Here is a 16379-nt window from a genome sequence, read left to right as displayed (position 1 = left end):
CAAAGCAACCCCTTTGAATGAGAATACAACAGTAGCAACTCTCAAGCATTAAAATGCATTCTGTACGTTTTTATTAAAAAAAAAAAAAAAAAAAAAAGCACTCATTCAGAACGTTTCTTCTTAGGATCAGTCTTCACAATGACCAAATCCTGAAAACAAAGCAAACAAGCTTTGCAAAAACATCTAGAACAATATCTCCAAGATGCATGAAAACCCACTTCCAACTCACACAATGACAATTTCAAATATTTAAAAATGACAATTTGTCAGAATTATTATCATCTAGTTTCTCATCAAAAAAAACACAAAGTTTAACACAGCACTTTAAAATTTTACTTTTCAAAAATAAATTTGAATACAGTACATACCATAACTAATCCATTCAGATTAAAGACTAGAAAAATATGGAAGGTATGAAAATACTCTTTTAAAAGGTTGCCTCTTCAGAACTTAGATTAGGCTGATCTTTTGGACGATTCATTACTCCTACATAGCTAAGTTAAGATGTAGAGTTCTTACTATTCCTTTTAAGAAATAATGAGCGCTAACGTGAACTTCTGATTTTTGCTAATGCAGAACTTGTGCCCTTTTATTACAATCTACACGTGAATCACTTCAAAAATACTCAGTTTCATTTAATGTGACAGCTCAATAATTTACATGTTGATTGTTCTCACTTTCAATACCTGTGATTTAGCAACACCTTCATGTTCTTACTTACATATTCTTACTTTAACAGGCTTGACACAAACACGTATGTAAATTTTAGTGGAATCAGTCTTCAAGTCCAATTAAGGTTTTTAGACAGTGATCTGACAACCTGTACAATCTATTACAAGGAACATTTTTCAAGTGAATCATATAACAGTGTGCTTTAATAATGAGAATCCCCAGGCTTACCTTGGCTTCCATATATTTTAAAATACAATGTGGTCTTGGAAGCTTTACACATTTTTTCCAAGATTATTCTAGCTTGTGTAATAGCTACTTTGTCTAGGATGTTGGGACAGTCTGCTTTGGTTTCAGAATATGCAATAAAATCTCTTTCACAATCTGATTTTCCTCTTCCCCACCCCTACCCCCCCCCACCCTCCCCACCCCCCAGTTTCCTACTTTGAATCATATCAGTCTCTATAATCAAGATTACCCTCCTGTACATCCCAGTATTTCTCATCTAACAACACTGGTACACAGCTGAAAGATGTAAGCTAAAGTGGAAATCTTTGGGGTTCTTCACTTATTGAGACACTCACCGTAAGTCTTGGAGTAATCTACAGCCTGAGACCACAACAAGAACAAAAAGCTGATGAACAGTGATAAATAAGCAACCAGTTGTAGAGATGGTAGATTATGAATAAGAGTGTGAATAAAACTGTATCTCTATTTCTCCTCTTCCGCAAACTGAGCAGGTTATAATACTATCTTGCTCATCTCTAAACATTACACAGCTGTGGCCAGAGAACATAATCAATTTATTGAAGGGTAAAGACAGCCTCTGTTTTCATGCTTTCATTCTTGACATATCAAAACAGTTTCACCTGGAGATAGGATGCTTTTTCAAATTTTTTTTTTTTTTTTTTTTTTTTGCTACCTCCTGTTACATTCCTCACAGCCTTCAGAAAAGCTGTAGGATTCTAAAATTCTGAACAGAGAATGAACACAAGGAAGAGAAAACTAGAGTACTTTAAGGTGTATTAATAGCAAACTGTAAGATTTCCATGCAATCTTGGAATTCTTAAACAAATAATTTGTTAAAATCTTTAAAATTGAGACAACTATTTAAGAGTGTGTGCCTCACTGCTATGACTCACTTCTACAGACTACTTCAACTAATAAGGAAACAGTTCTCTGCCTGTAAGAAATAAAACAGTAGCATACCTCATTTTACTCTTTTGTTTCCCACCTCTATATGAACACAGCTTTGAATTATCTTGGAACCTGTTTCTTCTCTTCCCCAGCTGAACATACTAGATGGCAAGACCCTCTTCTGAGTGTAGTAAAACAACTCAATTGCTGCAAATACTTGAATGGATCACACAAAGAATTAAAGGGTTCAAAAGCACATATCACTCCTGTGAGAGAAACATTATGCTTGTTAGAGTACAGATGACTTTTAGAGGTTAAATATCAAAGGGAAAAAAAGTTAAAGTTCTGGAGGAAAAGACCTCAAGATTTAGATTTAGATAACAGATTGGCATGATCTAGAATAAATATATATGTTTCACCACTGCAATAAAGAGCGTAAGCGGAATACATCTACACTTCTACTAACATTTATCACACTCATCCTAAAGTAATTTGAATGTAAGTGAAAACATTTCTTCCTATCATTAAAGGTTCAGGTATGAATTTTGCAACTTGACTCACACTTAAAATATATAAAGAAGCTATAACAGATGTGTATTACACTTTACTTTCCAACTTGGCCTTGAAGAAAACATTTAAGTACTGTAAAGGAACTTCTGTTTCACGTTTTTTGTTATTTTTTCCCAGTTCTGAGTCAAATTAGAAGTCTATACACACTGAAGAAAGAAGAAATTTGTCATTTGGGGAACTGTTTTCATGCATATATGCTCAGCAAAATTTAATTAACTAAAATCAAATATATCAACACAGATGTTTCTTCCATTACAAATCTCAGAATTAATCCACTAGTCCTTGCAAGAATATGAATATGTTGAGTTTTTGTAGTATCCAGCAGGAGAGATTGAAAAAACACAAAGATCCTACTCAGGAATGTCTCAACAGCAGAGTTCAAGACAAAGCTAAAGAAATTTAAGCTGTATTTTGCTATTTGAGCCTCTGTGATCATTCAAGCTAGTGAAATATCTAGCAGAGTATCATCAGGTTAAGCAAACAAGTGCAGCAAAGAGGTAATAGCCATTAACAAGTGCAGCCCCTTCAGATTTTCCTGTTTTCCTGTGATGGTTTTTACTCACAAATTCACTGCCCACCCAAATTATAAGCCTAGCCTTGTCTCCACAACCTTGAAAATAAGCCTATACTTGCTGTGTTGTAAACATCACCCTCTTCATAGGCCAGAGGTGTACAAAAGATGATTTCTTCCAGGCAGTACTCATATTAACCAGTCAGGTAAACTGAACATAACCTTCAGAGGAAACAAGTCAATTTGTAATAGTAAAAAAATGAAGTATTCATATTTTTTTCTTTACTTCTACTGAAAGAGATAAGTTATTCAATGTTTGTTCTGCTGTTCGCCTTGTCTTTTTTTTCCAGTTACCCTTTATATCTTTTAAGACAGATGATAAGCTCTATGTGAACATGTCATTTAAAACGAAATCAGGAACACTGTTAAAAGCAATTCCTCAAGAACTCTTTAAAGTAAGTGGTAGGCAATTTGCTAACCCTTTCACTCCTTTGTAAACTGTTGCAGCTCTTAGGGTCAAACCACTGCCAATGTATTTCAGCAGGCTCTAGATTTAACCTAGCTCTTCATGCTAGGTGCCTATGGTACTTGTTTGCTTTTTAATTCCATTAGCGGAGCTTGTTTAAACTGTGATGCTGAAATACAATGTCATCCTCAGACAGCAATTACATCCTTTGTAAAGAAATCTTTCTGGTTTATCTTCTGGTAAGCATGGAAGTAGTTAATACTTATCCAATTATTGGCTTTATACATTAATCCTCTATAGAATTCTATATACTTGATGTGAAGATTCTGCCCTTAGCAACATTTTTGTCTACCGAGAACATATCCCCTCTGCCTGACAATTAGCACTTAATTCTGCAAAGCTGAAGAAGCTTTCTGTTCCTGATAACTCCTGCTCTTTCACATTGAAATACTTTGCAAGTCTGCAAGCAGTTTGCCGCTCAGGAATTTTTTTTTTTTAATTATTAAACATACATGAAACTGCTTATGAATATTTCTCCTTTGCAATTATATACTTCCCTTTTAATGAAAGATTTTGAAGATCGCAATGAGAAAATGTTTTCACATACTTAAATCTTGAGTATTGAAAGAGACATTATCTGCACCACTCTGTTCTCATTTATAACTTCAGTTGATTGAGCTACCAAAGTCTTTTATATCTACTGTGCATTAAACTTCTGCTTTGATCTTTACCCATATTCTGCCTTATGACTGATAACCCACAAAGTTGAACTCCATTTTGACAGCTTCACTAAACCATCAGAAAGAGGTGAAGTGAAATTACTAGTCAGCATATGAAATACTGAACAGTCAAGGCAACAAAGTAAACAACTGTACCACAAAGCAGACACGTAGAATTGCATTGCTGATATCTTTTTCAGAAGGACTGAGAAATACAGGCAATAAGTGGCCTAACATTAATCCATTTCCCCAAAAAAGTAACAACAGGAAATGTTGTCATTTAACCTATTCCATGAGAAGGTCAAAATCCCATATCCCCAAAGTTACCAGAAGCCACAACAGAACTTTTCCTTTAGACAAATGCCTTCAGACGAATTTAGACAAGATACTTTAGACAAAACCTACTACTGAGAAGATTAATAGAGACTCAATAGGTACACAGCAAGTAGAAGTCAAACAAAAACCATTAAAAAATACTTGGTGTAAGTCACAAAGTCGATCTAGATAAAAAGGCAGCTTGATTGCTAGCACGAAGACTGAAAGGTATAATGTAATCATTAAAATGAGTTCATGCTCTGTTGATATAGCCTCATTACAGCTCACGCAGCCTCCCAAGTTAAAGATAAGTCCCTGCAGGCTGCTTATAGACAACCTGGCATATTCTGACACAAGTTCAGACTAGTTTTCAACAGCCACAATAGAAGTCAGTGTCAGTAAAAGTAAAAAAAGCTGCTCCTATACTCAGCTAGAATTTCTATACTTCTACAGATATTTTAGAAGTCAGCACTTCAGTCTACTTTTGCAGTGGTTGTTTTAAGACATTTTGCTTAATTTTCCCAAGTCTAAAAACAAAATGCGAAGTAAGACATAACATCTTCAGATTGCATACATTAAGAAACTGCCAGTTTCAAAGATGAGCCAGCATCTAGTTCTACTTCTGTAGCTTTAAGGTTACAGAAAATTATAAGCCCTTTGTAAATGAAACATAGAGCCATTAAACAATGAACAAATTAATGTAGCATAACTCCAAACCTAGCCATTAATTGTCAGAGCAGAAGGACTGTCTATTTAAACAAAGAAATAAATCCTATTAGCATAACAATAATTAAGGAATATTCTAAAAGCCATTTGATTGTGCCATAAACTGAAAGCTATTAAAAAAAAAAAAAAATAGAACAAGAAAGTAGTAACTTGTGAATAGCTCATCCAAAACTGTAATGCTTTGTGGAAATTCAAGCAGTACTTAGTTTGTTATTAATGTTCATATTTAGGTATTCAAATTAACTGTCACTGATACCTACATGCATGTTATTGATAAGCAACACTGTACAGAAAAGCTTCTGCACAAACATCCAGTACCACTCACCAGCTCAGTAATGTAAGGTCATTCTAATTACCTTCTCTATACTTTATTCCCCCATCTGTGGCCCTTGTAATCATGAGGACTCTTTGAAGTGCTGATACAGCATTATACTGATTTACTTTGACACATGGTATACGTAATACTAATCATTGGAACTGCATATTAGGTATTTGCTGAGTCTAGCTTTAACATTAATATGCTAGATACTCTGCACATGTGAATACTACCATATAGGTAGCAGTTCCTATTGTTAACTGTGGAGAAAATTATGAGTATATTCAAAAAAAGAGTCTATATGTTGGACTGATGAGTTTCTAGTGATCACAGGCAATTTACTCACACCTTGCAGTGAAGGTGAGGACAGAAAAGCGTTCCAAGTTCTGCAGGCAAAGTCTTTGTACTTCCTTCCTAATGCTCTGCACCATGCAATGCTAAGTCAACTTTTTTTCGTACCTCAACATAATGGACTTAAATATCCATTTGACCCATCCATTAAAAAACCCTTCTGCACTAGAAGGTAAAGCTCATGCCACCTGGTTAGGGCTACAAAAATATTCCCACCTTAGAAGAAGGGGAACAAAAAAAAAAATTCAGTCTGCTCTGCATTCACATGTTGATATGCTTGAGGGAAAGCACTGTCCAATCATCTAGGAAGATCAAAATCCCCATTTAGCATTACTGCTAAGGTTTGCACATTAGAAAAAGACAATTGTACCATAATTCCCGTAACTGCCACTCTAAAACAAAGAGCTTCCATGGGAAGCAGCATTTAAAATGTATTTTTTTACTACAGCATTCAGAATTATTATTAAAAAAAGGTGCGATATTCTCATGCTGTAAAATATACCAGAGGTCTGCCCTGCACAACAGCTTTTCTCCCCCAAACATGGCCCAGAGTGAAGGCCTGGAAAGAGTCTGAGAACACAACAAACACATCATCCTTCCCTCAATGCTTTTCCAGCATCCAGACATTATCATTTAGATTCTTTCCTGAGCTAGAAGTGTTTTTTTATGCATTTCTTACCTCTGAGTTCTTAAGACAAAGTCTCTTTTATGCTAATCAATAGGGTAATGGAAGCAGAAATGGATGTTAATTTCATATTTTATAGTTAATACAGTGAATGCAATACAACTCACGTTCCATTCGATTTTTGCAGCCAGTAGTGGCTGCTAACTACAGCAATCTGTAAAACAATGTCTTTGAAAAGTTCCTACTAATTTTTCCAGTTTCCATTCCTATCTGGAAGAGAATATTTTATGCTAAACCAGAACGAGTACATTCATAATAGTAAGTCACTTCTTATATAAAACTATGAAAAGGAGCATTCAAAATATGGATTTATTTTTACATAAGTTTAAATACAAAGACAAGTTCTTTGTCTTTCTGTAGTATCTCCACTAAAACTCTAGTCACTGATCCAAACTTTTCTAAACAGCTACAGAAAATTGTGCAGTCCACCCTTTTTCAAGAAAAAAAGCCAAATAAATGTTTCAGTCTATTTGACAGGTTCCTCATAATGGAGCACCTCATTTTCCCCTAATTAGTTAGACACTTCCATGCTAGAACTGCTCACCTTTGGTCAAGAGTATGAGATGTAGCACCTTAGAAACCTCAAGCCTGACTCCTTGTCTGCTACGTGATTAGAAGTGCAGTTGTGAAAACCAAAGCTCAAGGCAATCCTATTACAGAGGACATGTACACCTAATGAGGGGGCATCAAGACCAAGTCACATGCAGAAAACCAGTTGTATGGGTAATTAAACGTGCATACTCATCAGAAATATCAAATACTGCCTTTCACTTTAGTCAGAATTGCTTACGCAGAGGACTACTTCATTAGACAGTGAATTGTTTTCAGTTAAATGAAAAGTGACAGGGACTTACTGAAGAATGAGATACCAAAAAAATTCATCAGCTCTCTAATTCACCCCTTGCCCACTTGAAAGAATTATAGCTTTTCCATATTTCCATAAGGAAATCGGGGGGGGAAAGAGACAAGTAATGAATGACCTATGAGTCAACAGACCTGATTCAGTCCTCAGCCATCATCTAGTCTAGAAGCATCTAAAGCTGCAAGTCTTTTAAGTTACTGACTGTGTGAAATGCGTACTATCACTGAACTTTACAAAACACATTACTGGCAAACAGACAAGATGTTATCTCACTTTTTATAGTATTATATACACGTACATCCACTGCCACATACACATTTTTAAGTGTTGGGCACAGTCACCACTGTTTGGTTTACCTTTATTACAGTTAACTGAGGAAACTCAGAATCCACTAAAAATTTTTGTTTCTAATTAGAGTATGAACTCAATTATTCTCCCTAAGAGTGGTAACATTTATTTTCAAACAAGGAAGTCTCTTCTCATAGGCTTGAACACGTACTAGCCCATTAAATTTTGGGCAGTAAATGAGCAACTTTTTGAAGGAAACCGTACCAGTGACTAAAATAATCAAGGTATACATTAAAATAGTAAAACAGAAGAGAATAAGACAGAGAAGATATTACTACAATTCTTATATTTAGGCCAACTGATCTTCTAAGAGTATCTTTTATGCTTTCATTTTCTTTGATCTGCCAACACCAGCTTCTTGTTTGTTCTTCCAGTTTAATGTGTTCAGTGCTAGCTGAAGAGCTTTTAGTTATGACCCTCATTTATGAACGTTACCCTTGAAAGCATGGCTCCCAGACTATCATAATCATTTTGATTCCATGCTAACAATGCTTCTTAAATGAAAAAAAAAAAAAAAAAAAAAAAAAAAAAACAAACCCAACCAAAACCTGAAATAACCCCAAACCCACACACATTGTGCCTCACGGCTCATCTGGTTGAATGGTATGACAGGCTCTTTTTCAAATACTACTGTACAAAATTCTCATCTGTATGAATTAGTTAATATTATTTCACTTACAGATGAAAAATAATTAAAAGAGATGCCTCCAAAATAACTTAATTTACTGTAATTTACTAAGTCCTCATTTAAATATGGTAACATTTGCTTTGTGGGCATGAATTTTGGCACTGCTGGCCCGCCTGTAACATGGGGCTTTTGGCTTGGGCAAGCCTATGAACAGACAATGACCTGGGAAGACAGAGCACAATGGCCTTCAGTAGCAACACCAAAGCCATAGGTTACCCAGCTTCCTGTGAGAGAAAAAATTAAAACAGACAGGCAAGCACATCCATATCAACACCCTGATGCTCGTAAATGTGAGCTCTTCATACCTGAATCATCAATCTTCATGATTTCTTATCAAATCTGTACTGTTAGAAAAAAAGCTAAATCCCACACAGATCTTTTCCGTTCACATTCAAGATAAGCTAACAAAGCGGAGAATTTTTAGCACGTTTTTACCATAACTAGGGAGGGAAAAGAACAGATCAGAATTAACCAGAGGTGCATAGACAAAAAAAAGAGTAATAGCTACCACTGGAAAGATCAGAACAACCAGGACTACAGAACCATGGCAGTTCAACACTGCTGGCAGCACCAAGCTGCTCTCACTGCCCCACCTTAGAAGGGCAGAGAAAGAAAACAAAAGGTACAAAAAACAAACTCAAGTGGTAAAGGGCAGGGAGCTCGCTCACCAACTACCACCGCAGGAAAAACAGGCTGAGCGTAAAGAAGGTGAGGTTACCACCTATTGCTAACAGTCTAGAGCCAGGAGAACTAAACGGGTAATCTTCCTCACGCCCGCCCTCTCCTACCTCCTCATGCAGCACGGCGCAGCCCTCCAGGACCACACTGCTCCACACGGATCCTCACGTGCGGCAGTTCCCCCAGCGGCCCTTTCCCTCGGGACTGCTCCTGCGGGGCTCTCTGTGGATGCACTCCCTCTGGGCCCCACCGGCTGCTGCACCGCGGGCTCCTTCGCATCCGCACATGGCGACTGTGGGACTCCCCGCGCCTCCGCTGGCCGCAGGGACTGTTGCTTCGCGCCCCGTGCACCCCCAGCCCTCCTCCTACGCTGCCCGCGTGCCCGCAGGGCCGCTTCTCTTCCAGCTGCTGTGAAGCAACGCTTTGCTCTTCCTTCCGTCTGCTCCCCCAGAGCGCACGCGGTCTCGATCACGGCTCAGCTCTAGCGGGCGCGAGCCCCCTTGGAGCAGCACGAGCCGGCTCTGCTCTGGGCTGCACTGGAATGTGCTCACAGAGGCCAACTTGCAGCCCCAAAGCTTCGCCCTGAAAGGCCAGTGCAAGGACATAGAAGGTATGAAGACAGAAAATAGAGTTCACTTGATTAATTCTGTAACATGATAATAGTAAATGGCATTTCTCAAAGTTTGATGCTCCTTATGTGTTTTGCATTTGCCTTTACAGGGAAAACAGTGAGTCCATTCAAATATTTTAAGTTCTCTCTCATGCAGATAGGGTTTGGATCTATGAATGTTAAACACTGTTCCTACTGATCAGCTTCTCCTCCCCAACTCAGCCACTCATTTCTATTACCTATATTAAAAACAAAAGCACAGCACTCTGCAAAAGAACAATTTTTCTACATAGCCCACAGTGTCAACAGGAAGTAAAAGATAACAGGTTGCAATGATTAAGAAATGCATTTGCATTTACATAAATATTTATATGGACCCTTGCAGATCTTGCTTGCTATCAAGTACAACAGGCCACTGGCAATAATTAAAAATCAATAAAACCTAACCCCTACAAAAAAAAAAAAAAAAAAAAAAAAAAAAAAAAAAAAAAGAAAAAAGAAAAAGCCTTTTAAAAAATTATGTGGGTAATGATAATTTTATAGAGCTGTCTCCTAAAACACTTAATTGCATAACTGCCCATGATTTTAGTGTTGAAAAAATGAAGAGCTAAAAGCAGAGTTGATAAGTTGGTTTAAGAATACTCAGTGAAACACTGTAAAATGTTTAGTCACAGTGTTTTTCCTTGTCTTCCTGTAGTACTACTTGTGAAAAGGGAAGATTACTACAACCATTTTCGTAACTCACATGTAGACGTGAAAAGAGGAAAAAGGAAAAGAGACAGACTTAAATGAAAAACAAATTGCCAAGAACAGTTCTCTCAGCACAGTTTTGTACCAGCACTGATTGTTACAGACCCCTCCAAATACCACAGGGCTTACTCTATGATCTTGCCCAGACATTGCCCCAAGCTATGATGTCCTGAAGCTATGAACACCACCAGATATAGTCACACATCACCACTCATTGTGAGGCTGCCTGTCTCCCTCCAACAGACCTTCCTCAGTGGCTGCTGACAACTGAAGCCAAGCTGGAAACCAACGAAAAAGATGTAAATCCTCAGTAATCTCTAGTCATCTCTAGATGATAAGCACTGCAGCTGGCATGTCTTTACTATTATATCCTACTCTGCAACATACATACTTAAAATATATTTAGAGAATATGAGTCTTCATTCACATAGTAATTTTGCATTTTGTTGTTTTGCAGGACAACTGTTGAAAGCCAGTGACAGAAAGAGAACCCAAAACAATGAAGACATCATTAAAATGACTGTTAATAACAATTTTTAATGCTATTTTCAATCCTTGACTGTAAAAAAATCATGCAATAATCTTAGAAATGCTTAGCATTTATCACTTTAGTACCCTGTTTTAGCCTTACACAATACCGGCACTTGTTTTGGTTGTAATGTAATATTTTTTTTTTCCTCAGGTTTCCTGTTACTAAAATACAGTAAAACTCCAGGTATATTAATGCTTCTTCTTTCACTTCTAATTGACTGTAATAACTTAAAAATCTTTTCATAAATGCAATCACGACATTCAATGAAAGACTAAACAAAACAGAAACCTTTACTCAGTCTTAATAATTTATCTTTCATAGAAGGAAAATAGATTTAAAAACTATCAGATGCACTGAGATGTAACTATTGCATACTATTTCAGAATCAGCCATAGTTGGCAGTTGTATTGCATTTCTAGAACACATTTACATTAAACAGCACCAAGACTTTTATTACAAAAACAAAGTTAAACAGTTGACAAAAAAACTTACTGTTACTTGGTTGCTGTAGAATCTATGCTCTCAATGAAAGCTTGAAGTTAGTGTTCGAAGTTATTGCCTGTTAAGAAGTAGAAACAACATAAATGTTAACAAAATGTAGAATAAGTTTTGAACTGCAACAGCTAATAAGGATCTTCTCATATAACAAATAATAAATATACCCACAATAATATCTAAGGTTTGATTTCTCGCCCATGAATTCAGAATCAAAATACAGGGCAAGAACAAATTATATCTTATTAGAGATGCTGTCACAGAATGAGTTAAGAAATGCCATCTTAGGACCACAGGATAAAAAAATGGGGATGCAGACCAATAAAAACCTAAAACGAAAAACAATCTAAAATCCCGAAAATGAAAACCAAGCCCTAACTCACTCCAGTACTCCAGCAACGGACACAAGTTTTAATAGAGATACACTCTCATTACTAGCAATTCTAATAAAACAAAAATTTGGATCAGATAGAGATATATGCTGAGCATATATATTTCTTTTTAAACATTGAAACCAAGTTGATGGGAGTACATTATCAGTTACTGCATTATCTTTGATCAGATAAAGATTTGACCCTACTGCCAATACTGATTTTTTCATTTTCAAACATAATACAAACAGCACAAAACCTCACTGATGGCAAGGTATTCTGATTTTGACATGAAAAGTGGAAGAAAGGCAAACCCAAACAAAAAACATTTCATATTGTGTCCTTATCTTACAGGAAATCCTACTTGTATTTCCCCTTCCTTACAGAGAAATATCAGCTTCTATTAACTGAAACAGTAAACATGGATTTTATTAACATTAATTAAGTCAGGCCTTCAATGTTCATGAAAGTAGTTAAGCCCACATCTAAATACTTCTTCCTTTCCAATTCTTAATTGTTAAGTATTTTGACTGTAAATATATTTCCCGTCCCCCTCCCCTTCCCCACTACAGAAAAAAATGGTAGCCATCACAAATGTTGGTTGGCAAGCTGAGCATATCTATGATCAAGCTATATTGAAGAGAAAATACTTTATATACTTCATTGTCTGAACTATATTCCATAACTTTAATTGATTTTTCTGTATAAAGAATAAAGATTGTAATCAGTTTGCTTTGTTCCTAGATAAAAGTCAAAGTACAATATAACAAGAAAAAGCATTTGAGATGTCTGTGCGATGTTTAAATTCAGGGCTGGAATTGGCTTATGGAGGTTGCTCCAGAAGTAATGACTCCTATTTATTGCCACTGAAACTACAAAGAATACAATAAACTTTTTGACAGAGCAAATTCGCAGCTATAAAACACTGTATTTCAACATAGTCACCATCATTAGCTGAGCATTTTCTCCAGCAATGAACAAGAGCCTGCATACTGTGTGCATCTTAACTTGCACCAGCAAAGGTGATCCACATCACTAGTGCTGGAATGCACCACCTGCCGCTTCCCCATGCTCACATCCACTGTTCAGGCTCCATGAACATTCCACAAGTGGAAATAAATGTCAGTGGGTTCCATTTTTTGCCCACATGGAAGAATTCAGTGACACACTTCTGCTTCACATGCACTTCAATGTCAGATGTCATTCTGTCAGACTGCCCTTCTGCTGCCATCTGTCACTGCAACAACATCTAATGGAACATTGGCAGGAAGGTGTGACCTCTACTGTCATATCAATACCTACCTTTGATGTTGAGGGCCATCATTATAAAATAAAAGGCATTACTTCTGGAGCAGCCCTTTCATATATCAAACCTGAGTTTACAGTGCGCACATCTTATACTGCAACAGATCTGTGTATTTTCTCTATAACTCATTAGCAACCATATGAATTAAAACATAATGGTAAAGTTCACACACAATTGCTTTTGATCTCTGACAAGTCAAATTAAGTTAGCCAGAAAGAAACAAACACAGAAACTCAAATCACAACTACTTGTTTTCAATTTCCACAATCCACACCATACCAAATAATTGCTTTTCACAATTAATCACAATTGTGCAACAAGAATAGGGAAAAATTGAAGGAAGGTCTGTTGAATTTGAAGGAAAATGTTGGAGATCAGGTGACCAAAGCAGTTAACCATCACTATACCTAATTATTAGGGAGCTAAATTTATTCTTTTTGAACATCTGCATCACAATGTTTTTCATACACAGAGTTATTTAAAATGGAAAGTGCAGCTTAATACCATCAACTGGTGGAAATGGCACAATTAGCTCTTATTTACTGGCACACAAAGCAAAGCTGATCACACTATCCTACACATTTGTACAAAAAAAAAAAAAAAAAAAGCAAACACAAAGAAACAACAAGAAAAATCCAACCTTGATGCAGTGTCTATTGTCACTGAAATGGTCTATTTCAGGGACAGAAACTAACAGAAGGAAAGAACTTGAAAACCTGAACTCATCCACGAGATCTGGACAGACTAATATGGGAAACTGCCTCAGATCTCTTACCTGGCTCTTGACCAAGAAGGAAAACAGGACAGCTGCAGATGAAAGAGGGATCTTCAGCCTGAGTATATCAAGAATACTTCCTGACCTCTTACATTTTATGAGCTTTTCCAACTAGCTGTGGTATCTTATAATAAATGTCATTTTATCTTAACATGATTTAATTTCCCCTCATAATCACATTAATAACGAGGGCAGCATCCAGGGCAGCAGCAAATCTGCAGACTGTGTCAAGTAAGCACTCTAAGAATTGTTCTACCTATCAAGCACACCTTCAGCTTGGCTCAAACACAGCAGTGCTGCACGCATCCATTCCAGCTTCATGTGCCAGACAGAGAGCTGGCAGCAGATAAATCATAGCAATAGCAAGTGACTGCCAGCAACTTGTTGCTAGGAAGGGCTGACAGGGCTTAAGGTGCACACATCAGCTAACCACAGAATAATCAACTCCATTCCTTATGCTCACTGCTAGCAGGAGCTTACAGGAGGTATCTTACTGATGTGACAGTCAAAAACTATCAAGATTTTTACCAGTTCGTGAAGTGGTGGGTATAAAAATGTATGAAATCTTGCAGAATGAACATGAACATGTTCAAGTCAATTCTAAGTTAGGAATCAATAGTTCATAGAGTCACTTAAACTTCTGAGTTACTTAACAGATTTAGGAAAGCCACTTCGTAACAACCGTGAGAACACATTTAAGAACAAAGGCAGACAAAAAAAAATGACATATTGAGGAACTATTTAAGGATGACCAAGAACCAAAACAAAGTAAAAACAAAAAGCCACAGTGAGTCAATAAAAGTTTTACAGAAGTCAATTGTAATGGAGCAAATCACAAAGAAGTTTTACTACCCACAAGCAATTTAACACATCTGCATAAGCAAAGGTAATAGCCCACTGAAAAGAAAACTTCACCCTGCTTTTGGCTCAATACAGATCCTCAGCTTCATTCGTATTTTAGAGCTACTCATTTAGTTCTGAAGCAAAGAGGAACTACTCCCTTGGTTTGAAAAAGAAAAAAGGGAAATAGAACTTTTGATAAATTCTTCAAGTAAAATAGCTAATACCTTGTCTACAAACCTATGAAGCTGAACTTAAGACAACAGTTCTGAAAACAACTAATTGCTCTTTTGAGTAAGACAATGGAAATAACAGAGTACCTCATTCAGTTTTAATTCACAAAAGCTGGGACACAGGGACAGATAGCAACTAAAGGGACTGGGCAAAGATCTGTTGAACATTTTCAGTTATGCATGTATCAGTGTGGAGAAAAAACAGAAACAAGGAAACCAAAAACACAACTTTTGAAGCCAAATATCTAGAAGAGGGCCTGGACTGTAAGAACATGCTTTGTACAACACAGAGCACTACAGAGAAATGCCTGTCCTGAAGGTTACAGGCTCCCAAGTCACACTAGCATAGAGATCTCAACACAAAGCTGCACCTAAGAAAACCTATGCTTCAGAGGCAAAGCTTATATTACTGCATACCCATTACATTGGGAAGACAGATATACTGTCTTTGCATAATATAATCATGCTGCATTATGCTGCAGTAGATAATCGAAGATCAAGTAGTCAGGCACCAACTCAGATATCCACACCACCCTCCACTGAGTGGTGCCAACATAACCTTACCCTGTCTTGGGTTGGGATCTTTTGGTTGGTTTGGGAGGTGTGCTTTTTTGGTTTTTGTTGTTTCTTTTAAAAAACTTGATACATTAGTATCCCAGATTCCACTGCACCAATGAACACAGCATTAATAGCAGCACATACCTTCCCCCATACACACCTTTTTATCTCTTTCTTAAGTTGCCACTGCTTTGAAGAATATGACCTACAGTTGGGATCAGACCCATTTTTTTCCACAACTTCACATTTCCATCAGTATTTTTTCCCCAGTGGGAAAGAGTTCTTAGAAAATATAAAGATTTTAGGGATAGTAAATGAAAAGAACTTGTTTGGTCCTAAAGTAGGCAGCCATTAAAGTGCAATCAACATGCTTAAAAAAGAAAAAAGAACACTAATCTAAAAAAGCTTTAAAATACCAATGATTAAATAAATAATATTTTTGAAAAAAAGAATTCTTACTAGGGAACGATAGCATGTCATTTAAAATAAGATTACAAGCAGCAGCATTACAGTTAGCAATAATTAGCAGGAAATGGGCGTGAGAAGAAACAAGATCACCTTTTAAGAGCATCAAAAAAGAATATACAAAGACATTTCTCTTTCACTTCTCATGCACCTGACATTTCCTATGCCTTTGGAAAGTTTATTTAAAAAAAGAAACAGAGCAAGCTTTCATATACTGAAGGAGTAATTGGAGTGATCCTACTTTCTGTGACTGCCAGTTGTTTTTAGTAACTTCTAAAATCACAGATTAAATATCAGTTCACAGTTAGGTCTAAGTTTCCTCACTGAAGTTGCCTTTTAAAAAAATCCTATTTGCAGTTAGCTTTCCAAGTTACATTTTCCCATGCATTTCCCATATTTCAAT

At 36.7% G+C, this 16379-nt stretch overlaps 1 long non-coding RNA gene across 1 annotated transcript in view; it reads right to left on the bottom strand.

The window, feature by feature from the left end:
- The window catches only part of LOC128080738 (uncharacterized), a 216288-nt gene that overhangs the window by 196385 nt on the left and 3524 nt on the right, over positions 1-16379 (bottom strand). Inside the window, exon 2 of the long non-coding RNA XR_008206864.1 lies at positions 11426-11492. This is a non-coding gene — a long non-coding RNA (uncharacterized LOC128080738). The remainder of the gene's footprint in view (positions 1-11425; positions 11493-16379) is intronic.

The sequence above is a fragment of the Tympanuchus pallidicinctus genome, unplaced genomic scaffold (assembly GCF_026119805.1).
Source record: "Tympanuchus pallidicinctus isolate F22 unplaced genomic scaffold, pur_lepc_1.0 scaffold2, whole genome shotgun sequence".
Classification (NCBI taxonomy): domain Eukaryota; kingdom Metazoa; phylum Chordata; class Aves; order Galliformes; family Phasianidae; genus Tympanuchus; species Tympanuchus pallidicinctus.
The sequence above is the reverse complement of the archived record's forward strand: the minus strand, read 5'-3'. Positions and strand labels throughout refer to the sequence as shown.